Source organism: Ambystoma mexicanum, chromosome 2p (assembly GCF_040938575.1).
Source record: "Ambystoma mexicanum isolate Mex_15411 chromosome 2p, UKY_AmexF1_1, whole genome shotgun sequence".
In the NCBI taxonomy this organism is placed as follows: domain Eukaryota; kingdom Metazoa; phylum Chordata; class Amphibia; order Caudata; family Ambystomatidae; genus Ambystoma; species Ambystoma mexicanum.
The window spans coordinates 795,143,698-795,162,061 of NC_090923.1; the positions used below are offsets into that span (position 1 = coordinate 795,143,698).

Consider the following 18,364-nt stretch of genomic DNA (forward strand, 5'->3'; position numbering starts at 1 on the left):
CCTCAGAGTTCCTAGCGTCCCCCTTCCGCGCCTGGTTAGTCCGGCCTTCTCTTCTCCTTGTGTTTTTAGTTGCTGTTGTGTGTTTTTCAGCTCCTGCCCTCCTGGGGTAGGCCCCCCAGGGTTGGCCGGATGGCGTTTTTGGGCCGTTGGGGGCGAGGCTCCCCGTCCGCGTCGGTGCGTGGGTAGGCGCCTTTTGGTCCTGTGAGGGGGGCCTCGGCTATCACCAGCAATAGTGTGGTTGGGGTGGTTGCGGTTCCTTGAGGTGGCCAGGGCCTCCTCCAGAGTCTACCCCTGGCCCCTTCCCTCCAGGTAGTCCTTCCCGGTCCCTGCTGGATGCTTCTGTTGGGGGAGGTCTGTGTCAGGAAGCCCAGGCCAGCGCCCTGTGGTTTTGTGTGCTCATGCGGACTGTCAGGAAGTGCGCTGTTAATAGGGGGCCTGGATCCTTCCCTCCCCCTTGCTGCTGCCGGGCTGGCCGGTATCTTCTGGGTGCTCCCCCTCCTCCACTCAGGAGGAGTGTGAGGTGTACTTTCCCCCGCAACCCTGGGCTGTAATCCTGGTTGCCAGTGTAACTGTGGTGCGCTGCTGGTTGTATCCTTTGAGGGGATGGGGCTGGCCGGAGCCTGCGTTATAGTCTCCTGACCGCCTCCCTCTCACTGCGGGTGCTAGATGTGGAGTCCGAGCTCCATGTTCAGTTGCCTCCAGGTAGCCAGTCTTCTGCTGTGTGCCCTTCTAGATACATTGTGCCCTTACCTCTGATTAGGTGGCTGGTGTACTTGCTCTATGGGTGACAATGGTGGATTCCCCGTCATGCAGTGATGCTGGATATTCAGTGTGCCTGGGAAACGCAGGTCAGGCGCACACTTGTTCCGTTTATGTGGTTTGTTCCCCTGCTGCTCTCCGCCAAGTTCTCCGGGGTCCTCGACAACCGATTCTCTGCCTGGCGAGGTACCTCTTCTTATGGGGGGAGGGGTTTGCCCACGTTGCCGGTCCCAGCCTGGTTCGGGTTGGCGGCCCTCCGCACCATGCTGTTCGTGTTGTTGCTGCCCAGCGCCTCCTGCAGCGTCCGAGGTGGTGTGCGGAGTTCCAATCCGATGCTTGGTACTGGGTCCAAGAGGGGATAGCGGGCTGGCAGCACTGCTTAGTCCCCTGTGTCGCGGTCTCTTTCTGCTCCCCTTCGTCTCGCTTTCTGTCACGTCTCAAGGGCCCTCTGCAGCCAAAGGGCTCGGCCGCAAGGGTCTCTCTGTTGGGCGCTATGGCCGCGTTAGCGGGCTGCGGATGGAACTTCTCCCCGGATCTAGGCTGCTAACTGCTTCGAGAGCGGGTGCCGGTGTGCGTCTCTTGATTACGCCGACTTGCGGCACTGCCTGTTCAGCTACTCGAGCCTGGGGAGGGCTAACATTCACTTTCAAGCAGATATTTTGGCCCCGTGGGTCGGGAGAGCATTGACTACGGTGCTCCCAGCATCGCGGCCATCTTGGGACTCTGAATTTTATATATAAATGTATATGTATATATATATGTATATATATATATATATATATATATATATATATATATATATATATATTTCTGATGTTTGTTAATCTGCTTAGAATCACATGCTGTGCATAGGTCCGACATCCAGTGGTCACTGCGGAGTATTGCATTTTGTTTTTCGTAGTCGAAAAGGGGACGTCGACAAGGCGTGTCTGTAACACTATCCCTATAGTGACGTGCGTTGTACCCACAATCCCTCACGCGTCGAGGTCCCTCAGATTGTTTTTTTCCGCCCAGCTACTGGTCGCCTTTATGCGGAGCTCCTCGAGAGACATTGCCAATTAGTTTCTTCGACCTTTGGTCGTTTGTTATTAATATCAATAACGTAGATCCCTCCCTCGACGCAGAGCCGTTTCTCCGCCGAGCAAGATCTTCGACGGAAGGACGAGCGGAGGAGATCCTTCGGCGCTGCCGAACACGTGGCCTGGCCTCGCCGGCCATACACAGTAGGGAGAGTGGGGCTTTGTGGTCTTTCTTTCTTTTCTTTAAGAAAGCCTTTCTCTTTCCCCTCCCTCTCTTTCGAGGTCGTAGTCACACTTATTACCCTCAGCTATGGAGAGGACGCCATTTAGGTTTTGCCCGCTTTGCAAGGGTAAATATACCTGGAAGGATAAGCACAAACGGTGCAACCGTTGCTTACCCCTTGATCACCAGGAGGACGGCTGAGCGGCCTGTAAATTACTAAAACCCAAAACTCTAAAGGACCACAGGGTCAAAAGGTGGGCGGCCTACGCCATGTCTAGGCCTGACTCCTCGCCCGCTGCCGCCGCCGCCGAGTGTGACGAGGACAGTGACTACACGGCCCGCGTAACGGAGGCTGTAGACCTTTCAAAGGAGCGTTCACGCTCCTCGCCGTCCGTCCCCGACAAGCCCGGCTCACGCCCAGCTTATGGGGATGAACACCCCGGCGACAAGGACGCACATAGAAAAACACCAAAGCACATACCCCCAGGCACGCATTCGTCAAAGGCGAAGGCAGCCATAGCGCCAACGGGGACGCCGGGCCCACCGACGTCTTCCGCCGACCGTAAGGGTCGTCAGCCCTCCCCGCCACCGCTTCCGCGACAGGCGACTGGGCACTCTAAAAATAAGGGCGAAAACACCAAAATTTCCGGCGACGCGCATCGCAAGAGCGCTCACGTTGCCAACAAGGACTCGACGACCAAGGACTCGACGAGCAAAGGCTCGACGCTTCATAGCGCGACGGCGACCGATCTCTCGGAAGAGAGAATGATCGCCGAAAGCCTTGCGCGCATAGCATCTAAGGACGGCCAAAGATGTACGGCGAGTGAAACGCCAAAAACCGCGCACAAGGCCAAAGATACGCCGAAGGCGCCGGAAAACAGATCAGGCCAGTTCCCGACGCCGACAGAAGGCCCTAGCCAGCAAGAAGGCTACTCAGAAGGCGAAGGCTCTCTTTCTTCGACGTTATGGGACAGAACCAGACATGTCCATTCTAGAAGACAGGGCACCCAAGAGACCAAGGGAGGCACCCCTGGAGAGTCCAAGGGCTAAATACCAGAAGTTTTATAACCCCATAGAGGAGGACATAAACTCTTACAACCCCACTGAGGAAGACACCTTCTTCCAAGAGGAAGATGAGTTCACCTATGTTGAGGATAAACAAGAAGAGGAAGGTTTTCACGAGGAAACTAACCTATGTGAGGAAGGATTCCAGGAAGACACAGGCGAGGGCGACCCAAATCCCTGGCAGTCACCGGCTAGGTCGACTGACACAGGCAGTAGCAGTATAGTCATCAGGTCTACTGAAACTACACCAGTCAGGAACCCTTCGCCTGTCGATGATCAACCCACCTTCAATGCACTGCTGAAGAAGGCAGCAGCACATTTCGAAATCGAAACTGGGGAGGTCACCCCAGACACCGATTTTGTGGAGAGGATTATCAAAGAAAAACCCCCACTAGCCAGGTTATACCCATCCTCGCCTCAGTTAAGAGACGTATTACACCTTCTCTTTCCACTCCTGCATTGGTGAGAGGGGTCAATCCGAGGATTGAGAAACTGTTCTCTCCCTCTCAATCAGACCCATTATATATTAAGGGTCACTCAATCTCGGACTCCCTGGTTGTGACCAACACCAGGAAAAGGGCAGGAGTCCCACTTATCTACTAGCGAGGCACCCCAGATAAAGAGGGGAAGAAGCTGTATGCCCTAGCCAAGAGAATCACCACCTCTGCAGCATTCTCTACCAGAATCGCCAATAACAATACCCTATTGGCAAGCTACGGCGATGCTCAATGGGCTAAGCTCAGACAGGACATCGAAGAAGCTCCCGAACCCCTAAGGACTCGTTTACTGGCCTCAGTTAACGAGGGCTCTCTGGTCAATCAAAGCATCGTCAGGAATACCCTCGATGCAGCAGAGACGGCTGGCCGCACTTTGGCACAAGGAATTTTCCTGAAGTGTCACGTCTGGCTTCGCAATTACGGATTTAAGGCGGAAACACAAGCGTCCCTCATTAATAAACCCATAGAGGAGTCCAACCTCTTTGGGAGAGCAGTGGATGACGCGCTGGAGAACGCGAAGAAAGAATTTGATACAATAAAGACCTTAGACCAAATTTCAAAACCCCCTAACAGGCGGGGATTTGGTAATAAGCGCTTTTTTCGTGGACAACGCCAACAACAAAACCAACAACAACAGTACTCTGCCAGCAACTACCAGAGTAATAGCGGCCAGTACAATCAGAGGGGTCAACGTCGTGGCAAAGGGAGAGGCCGGGGTTCCACCCCCAGAGGCTCCCAAGCCAACAACACCACCAAGTGACACGAAGATTCGCGTCCCCTCCCATGCAACGCCGGTCGGGGGCCGGTTAACATCCTTTCTTCCAGCATGGGAGGGAATAACATCAGACCGCTGGGTACTTTCCACCGTAGCCCGCGGCTACTGTATAGAGTTCAACAATTCCCCAACATACAGACCCCCGAGGGGACGCCGCATGACACCAGAACACCTCGCCATCCTTCTCCAAGAAGTGGACCAACTGCTGGGAAAAGGAGCCATAGAGGTCGTGCCTCTATCTCAGGTAATGGAAGGTATTTATTCAGTGTACTTCCTTGTACCCAAAAAGGATCTAACCATGCGCCCTGTATTAGATCTGCGCCCAGCGAACAAGTTTGTCAAACCCCAAAAGTTTCGTATGGTGACCTTACAGGAAGTGATCCCACTGCTATCACAGGGAGATTACATGACAACACTGGACATGAAAGATGCATACTTTCATATTTTAATGTTGCCAGCGCACAGAAAATACCTCAGGTTCATGATAGAGGGCAAACACTACCAGTTCAGAGTGCTACCCTTCGGCATAGCATCTGCACCAAGGGTATTCACGAAGGTACTGGCAGTGGCAGCGGCCCACCTGCGCAGGTTATCCATCCCAGTATACCCTTACCTCGACGACTGGCTCATAACAGGGGATTCTTACGAGACATGCTTCTCAAACACCCAAAAGACTGTAGACCTTTTGTTCCAACTGGGCTTCTCCATCAACGAGAAGAAGTCCAGCTTAGACCCCAGCCACGTCAAACAATTCCTAGGGGCTCTAATTCGAACAAAGGACGGCCTCGTCTTCCCCTCCAACGAGAGGGTCCAAAACATGCTTTTTCAGATCCCCCAATATGTGGCAGGTCGAGAGGTGACGGTGCGCAAAGCGATGCGATTGCTAGGAATGATGGCGTTGTGTATTTATTTGGTACCTCGCACGCCTGCGCCCAATGCAAGAGTGGCTCAACAGCCAGTGGTGTCAGGCCAGCGGACAATGGGACGATCTAGTGGTGGTCTCACAAGCCTTGGTTCTCTCGCTATGGTGGTGGACAAAGGAAAACCTGATAATAGGGAAACCCTTTGCCACACCCACGGTGGAGGCCACTCTAACCACAGACGCATCCCTCACAGGATGGGGGGCTCACCTATCCAATCAGACTGCTCACGGAGTGTGGACTCCGAACGTAGCATCCAAGCACATAAACCTACTGGAGCTACTGGCGGTGTTCAAAGCATTAAAAGCCTTCTAGGAACACCTACAAGGGGAAACAGTGATGGTCCTTACAGACAGCACCACAGCCATGTGCTACATCAACAAGCAGGGGGGCACCCACTCTCCAGGACTTTCCAAGCTGTCCCAGAATATATGGAAGTGGGCTCTCAAACACAACATGTTCCTACTGTCACAACACGTACCAGGGGAACTCAATCTGCTAGCAGACGAACTCGGCAGAGACTTCCCCCCCCCTGCCCGAAGAGTACGAATGGCAATTGCACGAAGACATCGTCTTAGACGTTTTCACGCAATGGGGATTCCCGGAAATAGACCTGTTCGCAACTCTGGAGAACTCACAATGCCAAAGTTACGCCTCCAGGTACCCCCAGAACCAGTCCAAGGGGAACGGTCTGTCGATTCAATGGTCAGGGAAATTTGTTTACGCCTTTCCCCCGACTCCCCTTCTCAACAAAGTGGTGCACAAGATGCACCAGGAGCAGGTTACCATGATACTAGTGGCCCCAATGTGGGCCCGGTAGCCATGGTTCGCTCACTTGATGGAGATGTCCCTATCTCCCCCAGTGAAACTTCCCTGCCCGTACAACATGCCGTCACAGGACAAGGGCAGGACACTGCATCCATGCCCTCAGACCATGAACTTAGCAGCCTAGCTCCTGAGATCATAGAATTTGGACATCTACAACTCCCGCAGAGATGTATGGACATCCTCAGGAAAGCCAGAAAACCTAATACTCGCCACTGCTATTCTAGCAAGTGGAAAAGATTTGTCATCTGGTGTAGAGGTAAGAGCATCAACCCGGTTGACTGCTCTCCCACTAACATTGTTCTGTACTTGACCCATTTACTGGATTCAGGTCTAGTGTTCAATTCCATTAAAGTCCACCTAGCGGCACTTTCTGCATACACCACTTAAAGTGTTGTGGTGGAAGATACCAGTTATCAAGGCCTTCATGGAGGGGGTAAAGAGAATACACCCTCCGATAGCTAACCCAGCTCCAGGATGGGACTTAAACGTGGTACTTTCTAGACTCATGGGCCCTCCTTTCGAACCCATACACAAGGCAACTCTTAAAGACCTCACTCTTAAGACTGCTTTCCTAATAGCTATCACCTCCATTAGGAGAGTAAGTGAACTACAGGCTCTTTCTGTTCTAGACCCCTTCGTAACAGTTCACAAGGATAAGGTGGTTCTACGCACACACCCAAGGTTTGCACCAAAATTCATCTCGAAATTCCATGAAAACCAGTCAATAGAACTACCAACGTTCTTTCAAAACCCTTCCAGCTTGGGAGAAAAAAGTCTGCATACACTAGATGTATGCAGAGCTGTCATGTTCTACATGGAAAGAACCAGACCACTGAGAAAGACTAATCAGTTCTTTGTCTCGGTGGCAGCAGGAAGAGAAGGAGATGCAGTTTCAAAGTCCACTATATCTAGATGGATTGTTCAATGCATCACTCTCTATTACACTCTTGCTAAGAGAGAACTACCCTTCAAGCCAAGAGCACATTCCACTCGAGGCACTGGGGCTTCCATAGCGTTCATTGCAAATGTTCCCCTTGAGTCCATCTGCAAAGCGGCTACCTGGAGTTCTGTGCACACCTTTAGAAAACACTACTGTCTAGATGCACACTCTAGATCTGACTCCCAGGTGGGACAGGCAGTATTAAGACATCTTTTCTCTACTGTTCCTTCTCATAACCCACCGCCAACTCCGGGTACTGCTCGCTAGTCTATGCACAGCATGTGATTCTAAGCAGATTAACAAACATCAGAAGACAATGCATTACTTACCGTAAAAGCATTTCTGATGGTTGTATCTGCTTAGATTCATGTCATGATCTCTGCTTCCAAAAGGTCAGGGTTTTCCCAACTCCCTTGGAAGCAGATCCATAACCCAGGTTCCGAGTGCCAACCAGTCCCAATTGGGACCTTTTGGACCCAGTCCTGGCGCCAGTGGCACCAGGCTCATAAATATGCCCAGTCCCAGCGCTGGAAGCGCCGGGCTCATAATGCTTGGGTGGACTTACCTTCAGCAGACCATGCTGCTTACTTGCCTGCCAGTTGAGCCTCTGATCCTCTTCTGTTTGGAACTACTTTTCCTGTTGGGTGGGGCTGGAGCCACTCCCTAGATTCAGAACACTGGAACTCTTCTGGAAGGCAGGAACTCTTTTCTTACCAGGAACTCTTTTCTTACTTAGGCGTGGCTGTGGAAGGAGACACCTAAGCACTACAGGAGGCTATTTAAACCACACCCGGTGGATGAATCTTGCTTTGCGTTATTCTGCAACCTCTGCAGCAGAACGCTCATCGTGTCTTCTGCATCCGGTCCTGGGCCTAAGGAAAAAGGCTTACCATCCTGAATCCAGTCTTCAGCAACACCTATAAAGACAAGAAAGAACAGGTTAGCATTCCGGCATCTGAAAGGCAAAGGCTTACCATCCTGAATCCAGTCTTCAGCAACACCTATAAAGACGAGAAAGAACAGGTTAGCATTCCGGCATCTGAAAGGCAAAGGCTTACCTACTCTTCGTGCGCTCCGGAGGTCTTCACACTGCATTCCGGCATCTGAAAGACAAAAGTTTACCAACTCTTCGCACGCTCCGGAGGCCTTCGGCGCTGCATCCCGCATCTGAAAGACAAAACAAGGTGCGTTTAAAGACATTGGGGAACTTTAATACTCACGTGCCATTACTCCTTTCCACATCTAATCCAGTGGGTATTCCGGCACCCTGCAGCCGCTCCGAACTCGTACCTGCAAAATAAAAAGACAGTTAGAGCGCATAGTGAAGCAGGCAACAAGCGCTTACTTACGTGCTTCCAGGCGCTTCTATTCATCACACGGGCTCCATCTTCAACTCACTTCAGCCCGTCATCCGCCATCGCCGGAACCCTGCAAAACAAGAGACATCATTGCTAAAGACTTTAAAGACATTTGAATGACTCGAAACTTACCGTTCGTGCAGTAAACGACGGACAGCAGTCCTCTGAAGTCAAGAGGCCTGCGCTACCTATCCAGTGAAGAAACTGGTTACAGCACCCTGCCCCGAGGCAGATGGAGAGCTCGGCATTCACTTACCTAAGGTGAGAGCGTTAACCTTTGGGGGTCTACAGGAGAGGAGAAGAGGAAAGAGATAGGGACACCCCAATAACCCCAGTTCATTAACCCCATATTTTCTATCTGCAGACATCTTACTCTACACGTCAGGCATACAGTGCACAGAGGTCCAGCCCAAAGAGCCAACCGGGTGCTACACATCACCTTTGAAGATACGGTAGTCGCCCAGTCAAGACCGGCGCCTCTGCGAGAATCAGGTGAGCGTTACAATTCACATGCGCCCACCCTTCCTCCCCGCTCGGATGGAAGGAACATAGACACCTTTCTACATCTCTCTCTCTCTTTTCTGTACTCACTCACGTATAGAAGGCTCCCTCAGGGCAAAAAAAATACAAACAGAGGGACCTCGACGCGTGAGGGATTGTGGGTACAACGCACGTCACTATAGGGATAGTGTTACAGACACGCCTTGTCGACGTCCCCTTTTCGACTACGAAAAACAAAATGCAATACTCCGCAGTGACCACTGGATGTCGGACCTATGCGCACAGCATGTGAATCTAAGCAGATACAACCATCAGAAATGCTTTTAGGGTAAGTAATGCATTGTCATATTCAGTGAAAAAACTTTGTTAAACGGACGTTATGGTTAAGATGCGCTACTAAAAACCTATGAAATATATACTGGATAGAACTTCGTAATAGAATGCTATTTATATCAATGCATTGCTTAATGCACTAATTAGCTCTTGATATTTATTCCAATGATCTTTGACACTTTTCTCTCAACATTATAATAAGAATCCCTTGTACAGACATTTATGAAAAGTAAATGCACATGTGATGTCATTAGTGATGTCATCAATGACATTTGTGATGTCATCTTTGTCGTGGGTGTTAGTCTTAGCAGTGCACAGTGATGGCGCGAGTTATGGTTGCTTAGTTTACCATAACTGTCGAATTTTAGGGGTTTTTCGGTTTTACTTGGAACCATAACGTCCCTTTTAACAAAGTTTTTTCACTGAATTTCATAGGTTTTTACTAGCGCAACTTAACCATAATGTCCCTTTAACAAAGTTTTTTCACTGAATTTCATAGGTTTTTAGTAGCACAATTTAATAATAACTCTGAATTTATATACATGTAAAATTGAACATACTAAACCTTCTCTACTTATTTTGATGTCCGCAAACTTTTTTAATGTCCGCGGACATGTTCGGACAACAGTACCGCTACCTAAAAACTCTGGGGGGGTATGTTTGATTGTTATATCATAACATATGAACATTTTACAAATTCACAAACCAGCACACATACACATTATATGTAGTAATACATAAAAAGTGTAACCCATATATGTAACGCACTAACCATTCATTTAAATACAATATGTTCTAAAATGGAAAATACCAAAAGAAGATAAATAGGCTTCCAACATAATTACCTCACAGACACTCCACAACCAAAAACAATAGCAGACATACAGACTACTCGGAACATACCTTACCTGAAATAGTAAGTGTACTGCATTTTACTCATATATTTATAAACTTTCTGTATTAGATAAAAAAAATATTATGTTTTGTTTCTCACAGAAATGTCTAGTACTCTGGAGTGGCTAGAGGAGCATTTCCCATATGAGGAAATGTCAGAAGATAGTGAAACTAATGGTAGACACTTTACAATATAAACCATTTAATTATTATTATTATATATACATTTAACATATATAAATTTTTTTGTACAGAGCATACCAAAATAGAAAATACTTCAGAAGAAGCTGTTATGGATAACACTCTTCACAGCATACAAGAAAAAATTGATTTATTGTTGACCAATTTTAATAATTAAAAAAACTTTTGTGGAAGTTCATTTTAAACCAAAAACCTCATACTATTGTCCTACATGTACTTGTCCCCCCTCACCATATCCAAGTCAATTATCCCCAAACCCTCTCCATGAACCAAAACGTTTTGATGAGACTTCCATCCCTTCTTCACCTGATACAAATCCTGTTGATACCCCTAATTCTCCTGTTTTTGTTTCCGTTTCTGCCTCACCTTCTCTGTCATAAATTGTTAATATATGTTAAATAAAGTAACATTTTTATATTGTGTTGTAATTAATTTCAGTTTAAAAAAAAATAAAGCAATTTAGGTATCCGCGGACAGCGCGGGTGTCCTGAATGTCCGTAAAGAAATGAAAATGGAGGTGTCCTGAAGAATACTATACCTGTCCGTACTGTTCGCTAGCAAGTTGAAACTGTTCTAAGAACACATGCAGTGTCCTGAAATGTTCGTAAAGAACCAAAAATGAAGGTGTCCTGAAGAACACTATACCTGTCCGTACTGTTTGCTAGCAAGTTGAAACTGTTCTAAGAACACACGCGGTGCCCTGAAATATTCGTAAATAAACAAAATAGGGGTGTCCTGAGAACACTATGCCCGTCCGTATTATTTGCAACCAAGTTGAAACTGTTCTAAGAACACATGTGGTGTCCTTAAATGTGCATAAATAAACAAAATGGAGGTGTTCTGAGGATGCTAAATCTGTCCGTATTGTTCGCAAGCAAGTTGAAACTGTTCTAAGAACAAACGCCTGTCCGTAACTGTTCATTTGATGTGTGATGCACTTTCAATTACTTCAGGACCCGAACATTGTTCGTAGAACATCAACACACATGCGCAAACCAATGTCCGTGCATTTGGTGTCCTGCGGACAGCCGCTCCCTTCACAGACATGATCGCAAAGCGATCATGTGACCACGCCCACGCTGATCGCGTGTTCTGAAATGCGGACACTGTTGGTGTCCCCGAACAATTTAAAAGTACATTTTCAAGTAATCCACAATATTTTTCAATAAAAACTCACCATAGCACAAGTCCCACATACTAATCATGAGTTTCTACATACTTTTTGAAACTTTTTGAACCTTTTTTTGTGTTTTCCGCAAACCGCGTACAAGCACCCCTATAAAAGACCACGCCCTAGAGCTTATTCTCATTGTGTTTCTGGCTATTCTACAGAGCATAGCGATTTTTCCTGCCACCTGCAGATTGACATCTTCATCCTGATGGCATCCATGGCTGCACTACTGCCACCTGGTGCTGCACCTGCTTCAGCACCACCCCCACCACCTCCCCAAGGGCCTGAAGAGGGGAACAGAAGTGAGGATGCAGAGGAGGAAGAAGAGGATGGCGAGAATGAGGTAGCGGAAATCCCTACTACCCGCACTCAGCGTGAGTCTTGGGTGTGGCGGTTATTTACCGTTCATGGGAATGGTCCTAAGGCTCGTGCGAACCGAGTCACCTGCAATGAGTGCAAAATGGTACTCAGTCGCGAGAGGCATGGTTCGTATAGCTTTGGGACCACTACCATGAAGCGACACCTCGTCATTTCACACTGGGGCTATTCGCAAGGTTGTACCTTGCAATGAGAGTAGCAGGTTGATTTCCTCTACTTCATCCTCCGTTTCTGATCCTGTCACCACAAGGAACACTCCTGTGGGACAGCATCTTCCTCAAGCTGCCTCACAGGCCATACGCAATGCTGATGACCCTTACCTTTCGAGGGTCACAGTTGTGTGTGTGTGTACTGCGATGCAGTACTCTGCAGGGGTGAGCGACTTCGAAGTGCTTTTGAGACTATCGTCTCAGAGCACGAGAAGATCTGCCCACTACCCAAATAAAACCCACTCTACATCTTCCTCTCTCAGCTTGCCCTTTCTTATCCCTGTATCCCCCCCTTTACCCTCCTTTCCCCTACTCTCCTAGTGTGTCGTGTATAAAAACACCCAAAAAAATATAAAACAACAAAAAAAAAATAAGGCTCTTTTCAGAGCCGCCTTTCATAGTTAAAAAATAGAAGTCAAAATAAATGAAGCAGGGCCCTTTGTATTTTTTAGAATTCCACAGACAGTCCGCGGACATCTAAAATTTTGGGGTGCTGCCCTATCATAATCATTGCAATTTTCTCTGGGAGGAAGTGGTGGCTCTGAAAAGAGCCATTTGGTGGTGTTTGTGTTTGAAAAATTATAAATACTCAACACCTACTTCAAAATGGATGCTGTAATTCTAAAAAAGGTCGCAATGCATTTTGTATATTTCTTAGAAAAATATGATTGCCAGCATAAGTTAGATGTACTCCATCTCTGCGAAAAATATATGTACTACGAAACATAATATTTTCAGCCTTATTGACATTGCGCCTTGCTTTCTCCATTTGTGGACCAAATGAAGAAGAACAAAGCCACATTTGCCTCTGTGCAATCCGTGAAAAAATTACTTGAGAATTTGGGAACATGTCCATGACCTTTCCAAGTCCTTCTTTCATTGCAGATTGCAAAGAAATTCCAGACACATGTCCTAAACTGTTCCCTCCACAATGAATTACAATTATGTCTGGATGTTGCTCTGTCTTCAAAGTAGCACAGAGAGGTAGCAAGTCCAACCACTTCATTCCACCTACTCCATGCCAGTGCACTTCCACACGTGGGAATCCAAGATCTACAGCTACTCCACAGCTTTCTGCATGCACCTTCAACCAATGTATTCATGAGTCTCCCAATATCCAAACAATCTGTTTTCTGAAACACACAGCCATAGCTATCTGTTCTTCTCTCAGCAAAAAGAGTATCTGAGAAACTCTCTCCTGTCACAACACACCCACGAAACTTTCCTGACCAATCCCTTTCTATACTCATTCTCATTTGCAAGGCTTCCCAACCCAAAAATCCTTGGATGTAACATCCGATGTCCGCAAACTACCGCCATGTCCGCGGACATATCGTAACATGTACAGTCCTACCATTTCCTTTTCACTTTCTGTGCCATTCCCTCATTGGATATAGCTAAGCAGTCACATGAACATCCACCAATCACATCCAAGACCTCTACATCTAACTGCATCATCATAGATCACCACTTTAAATGTACTGTTAATCTCTCTACAAGTGTCATATCATTGGAAAGCACCTTCTACAAGAAATACTGTACAAGTCTCCAAGATTTCTACTTGCAGCTGCATGCATACACAAACTACAGGTATGCATATTTTCTGTAAAATACATGAACACATTTTCTAGTTTCATATAAACAGATTAACTGACTTTTATATTGTATAATCTGTAAAATGAATTTACTGTCTTTTTTTCAATCTCCTTAAATCAACTGTCACTTACAAACCTTTATACTATTTAATTTCTTTATACACACACACACACACACACCCACACACACACACACACACACACACACACACACACACACACACACTCAAATCATATTGAACTAACATTTTTGAAATAAAATATATAGACTACATATAGTCAAACAAAATTGCATGCACACCATATGTTCAAATCTCAAACAACAATACTTTTATAATAACATAAACATTTTTTATTTTTTTATTTATTTAATCACATTTATATAGGGCAAGCGTCCCATGACATTGAGGCACTATTACTTGCAAAAGCTTAGTTACAGGAATAGTGGTATTCAGTGGTACATTATGAACTTCACAAGGCATACTAAACATATTTTGTTTGCTACAGTTAGTCATTGCAATACAGTTTATTCATTAACAACATATGATATGTATTCAACTGGTGCGACATATCTTATGTGAATAAGATAGTTTTAATGGTTTTGAGGAAGGCGCTGAGGATGTCAATTAAAAAAATCAATGTCTAAATTAAAAACAGTGGTGTATATACAAACAAAATTACTAATATATTTATTTTACAATTGCAGTGAAGACCATTCTCCTGAAAAGAAGCAGCCGATTTTGAAGTACAAAGAACAACTAAGAAGTAACCTGCTCATTATAGAAAAAAAGTAAGTTGAATACCACCATAATATTTGTATTATTACTCAAACAAACTGAAAAGTTAATTCATGCTATTTCTGTGCCTAAAAATAGAGATTGTGCACCATTCTTTCCAAAAATCCCCATTTCTTAAACCGCGATTTGCATCCAGAATGGCCCACAAATTCCTATTTTTCGACACACAATCGACCCAACTCAGCTGCTAGAATTTTGATATTATAGAACAAACAACTGTTTTAATTGTATAGCATTAGATTTACTATTTATACTTCTCCAGACCACTAGCTTACTTTTTTCTGTCATCTGATCCCAAGTTTAGTAGCACATTAATTCAAAAATACCCACGCCTACTAGTTGTAGTTGCCCAATGCACAATCGCACACCATTACATACATCTTTATCATCTTACTCAAACAGTCATGCACACAGCACACATACATTGCAGAACACCCCAACCCATACCTTGTTTATTTTTTTCAACAGACCCTAAAGAATGCCTACCAAAAATCAAGTCCATAGAAAGCAACGCAGAGTAGAGCAAATGTAAATAAGTGTCCAACATAAGCATCCATCTCTAGCAGAATTTGTAAAAAAAGTTGAAACAAAACAGCTAACAGTCATTTAGTGAAACAAAAGAAGTTTCAAGTACAAAAAAAACTTTGCCTCCTCTATCAAAATGTAAAACAAACCAGAAAACAATTAACAGAAAATCAGCTATCACTACAGATAAAACTGCTTCTATAAATCTTGATATAGTGCAAAGTAAGCAAACCAAGAAAAGTATTTTAGCCAAAATGTTCTGTCACAGAGTCCTTCAAAATCTTATAAAAACAGGAGAGAAACCAGGTTCAACCCTTAAAACCTATCGTAGGAAATTAATCTTAGAAGCGTTGATAGACAGTGCAATTCTTCTCAAAAGAAAGTTATTTATTTTAGTGTTAAACAAAATGAAACCACTAACAAAACTAATGACTAAATTACAAAAAAGGCTTCTCAATAAACAAAATGTCAACAGAAAGAACTTCTTAAGTAGCTGCAGAGGTGAATGGAGTCACACTACAAGCACAGAACCATACTTTAATGAAGAAGCATACAAACAAAAGCAAACAAATACAATTGCCATACATAGTAGTGGTCGAGGTTATGAAAAAGTTAATAATACCATAATGAAACAAGAAGTACTCTTACGAAAATATGCTCTGAAAAATTAGAATGACCCCTCCATTCAACTGAATCACAACGTCTAGTGTACAAATGGCCATGCACGTCAATGTGTAACATTCCCCCAAAAAATGTCAAGTCTTTACGCCAATTCCTCAAGCAATATGTGAAAAGCAAAGACAAAATCAAAATTAAACTACTGCAAAATATGGATACCTGTCCAGTGCGCAAGTGCACAGGACTACAAGGACATTCATTGGCCTGCATTACAGGACCTACTTGGAAAACCACCTTCCATGATATCAAAAGGATATCAACACATCATTCAACTATAAGAAATCTAGTTTATAAACTGTACTATGCTAAAAGTCCTGCTTTAGCACTAGCCAATTTAAATAACATTCTTCTACATGGTACAGCAAAATACCTACTTGAAAAAATCGACTATATCCAGGAAAAATATTTTGGAAGTGAAAGCCACTTACAGAAAGAAATACCTGTAAACCAAATTAGCAACAATTCTACACATGGCAACCTTTTACTACACACATACAAAAAAGAAATACTAAAATGTAAAAGTACATCAGCTGAAGTACCAAACCATGTATGTGTATGTTGCCGCAGAACTTTTTATAAAAGTAACACAAAAACTGTAGACCTATCATACAAAATAGAAGGCAATGAAGATTCTAAATGGTTTGAATTAGCTCTCTACCTTATAGCAGAAAACAAATACGAAATAACTGACCCCTTAATACTTTGCAGTTACTGCACTACAAAACTTGACAACAACCAAACTCCTTTACGTGCTATCACAAATAATTTAGAATTATATCCACTACCAAAACCCCTACAACAACTTAATTTAAATGAGAGCATCATAATTCAAACAGAGCACCCATTTCAAGCAATAATATGCCTTCAACCAAAAACTGCAAAATTACCTCCCTCTGAATTAGTGAAATGTATTCTTGGAAAAGTAGTGTATTTACCATTAGATCTAAAAGAAAATGTGCATACTCTAGGAGTGCAACGTCCAATGCAGCAATCTTTAATTATCTTAGTAAATGGAGTACCTACAAAAGACAAAAAAAATTGGCAACAGCTGGTAGATTTACATAAAGTTAGAGAAGCCTTGCAAAATCTTAAAGAGAATAATGAATATTACAAAGAAATTAATATTGAAGAAAGCTTGAAGGATACAACTTAAATAATTCAAGAGACACAAGAAGCTGGTCAATTTGAGCTCCTAGATCCTGCTACAATATCAAATACTTTAGACCATTATACAATTCATCCATTGCACTCTAATGACACCATAGAAGATGCACTGGAAACGTACCAAATGTGTCAAACAAAAGGATCACCAATCAGCATATGGGAAAGAAGTATAGAAGCACGTGCTTTTCCTCTACTCTTTCCTACTGGCAAAGGAGGAAGGTACGGTGATAGACCGATACAAATATAAGCATCAGAAAACCGCTCATTACGGATGTATTCGGAAGATCCCAGATTTAGACAAAATGTGGAATACATATTCCACCTACTCTTTGAAAGTGAACTAGCAACTTTGTTACGGAGTTGCACACATATTAAAATCAGGATCCCACTTTCAAAATATGACAGCTACACAATTATTACTAAAAGTGCAACGAAAAGATGAGGTTTTACAATCGAATATTACAAATCTATTAGCAAATATGCGTGGTACTAAAGTGTACTGGTTTCGACGTCATGGAGATGTACGTTGTATGATCAGAAACCTTGGCCCACCTACTTGGTTTGTTACATTAAGTTGTGCAGAATATGCATGGGAAGATTTACATGATTTCCTACGCATATCAAACAAAAACAAAACAAACATAGATATACTAACACCTGGAGAACTTTGTTCTCTGGATCCTGTTAATGTTTCAAGATATTTTCACCATCGCTTCATTGCTATGCTACATTTTATTTGTAATAAAACTGTTCCTCCCCTTGGAGAAGTGCAACACTTCTTTTGGAGAAAAGAATACCAAGCCAGAGGAGCACCACATATCCACATGCATTTATGGATTAAAGATGCTCCTAATTTGGTCAAGACAGTGATACCACTGTTTTACAGTTTATTGAAAAATATGTCACTTGTGAAATTCCATCAGAATCCACAAATAGTGATCTTCATGCACAAATTTTACAATTTCAAAGACACAAATGTGGCAAATATTGTCGTCGCAAATACAAAAACAAAGGGAAATACTACACCAAATGCCGATTTGGTTTCCCTAGACCAGTTACAAATATAGGTCAAGTGAACAACCTCATGTCTTCAGTTAGACATAGTGTTAAAGGTAAGTCACCCAAAAATACATATTACATAAAAAGAAAAGAAGAAGAAAAATATATCAATGATTACAATGCAATCATTGCCCACTTAAGGAATGCAAACATAGATGTGCAGTACATTGCAGACAATTCTACTGCAGTTGCATGATATGTCACAGCATACTTAACCAAAGCAGAAAAGACAGAGCTCCAAGACCTCTGGAATGACCTGTCATCAGATAAAACAGTGTATCAGAAATTATACAGCTTGGGCATAAAAATGCTCTTCCATAGAGAATGTGGATCCTATGAAGCAGCTGATCGTTTAACTGGTACTGCATTGTATGGTAAGTCTGAAAATATAGTATGGCTAAGTCTTGGTCCAGCTAAATCTAGAAAAAGAGTTCTAAAATCATACAAAGATATAGAAACAATAGCCAAACATGAT

General features: G+C 44.2%; 1 protein-coding gene across 2 annotated transcripts in view; it reads left to right on the top strand.

Moving 5' to 3' along the window:
• The window catches only part of COQ8B (coenzyme Q8B), a 666,225-nt gene that overhangs the window by 150,875 nt on the left and 496,986 nt on the right, over positions 1-18,364 (top strand). Inside the window, exon 1 of one of the 2 annotated variants that reach the window (XM_069644460.1) lies at positions 14,373-14,456. The exons of the other annotated variant lie outside the window; for it this stretch is intronic. The gene's annotated coding sequence lies outside the window, so the exon portion shown is untranslated. Of the gene's footprint in view, positions 1-14,372; positions 14,457-18,364 lie in introns of those variants that run through there. 2 annotated transcript variants of the gene reach the window in all.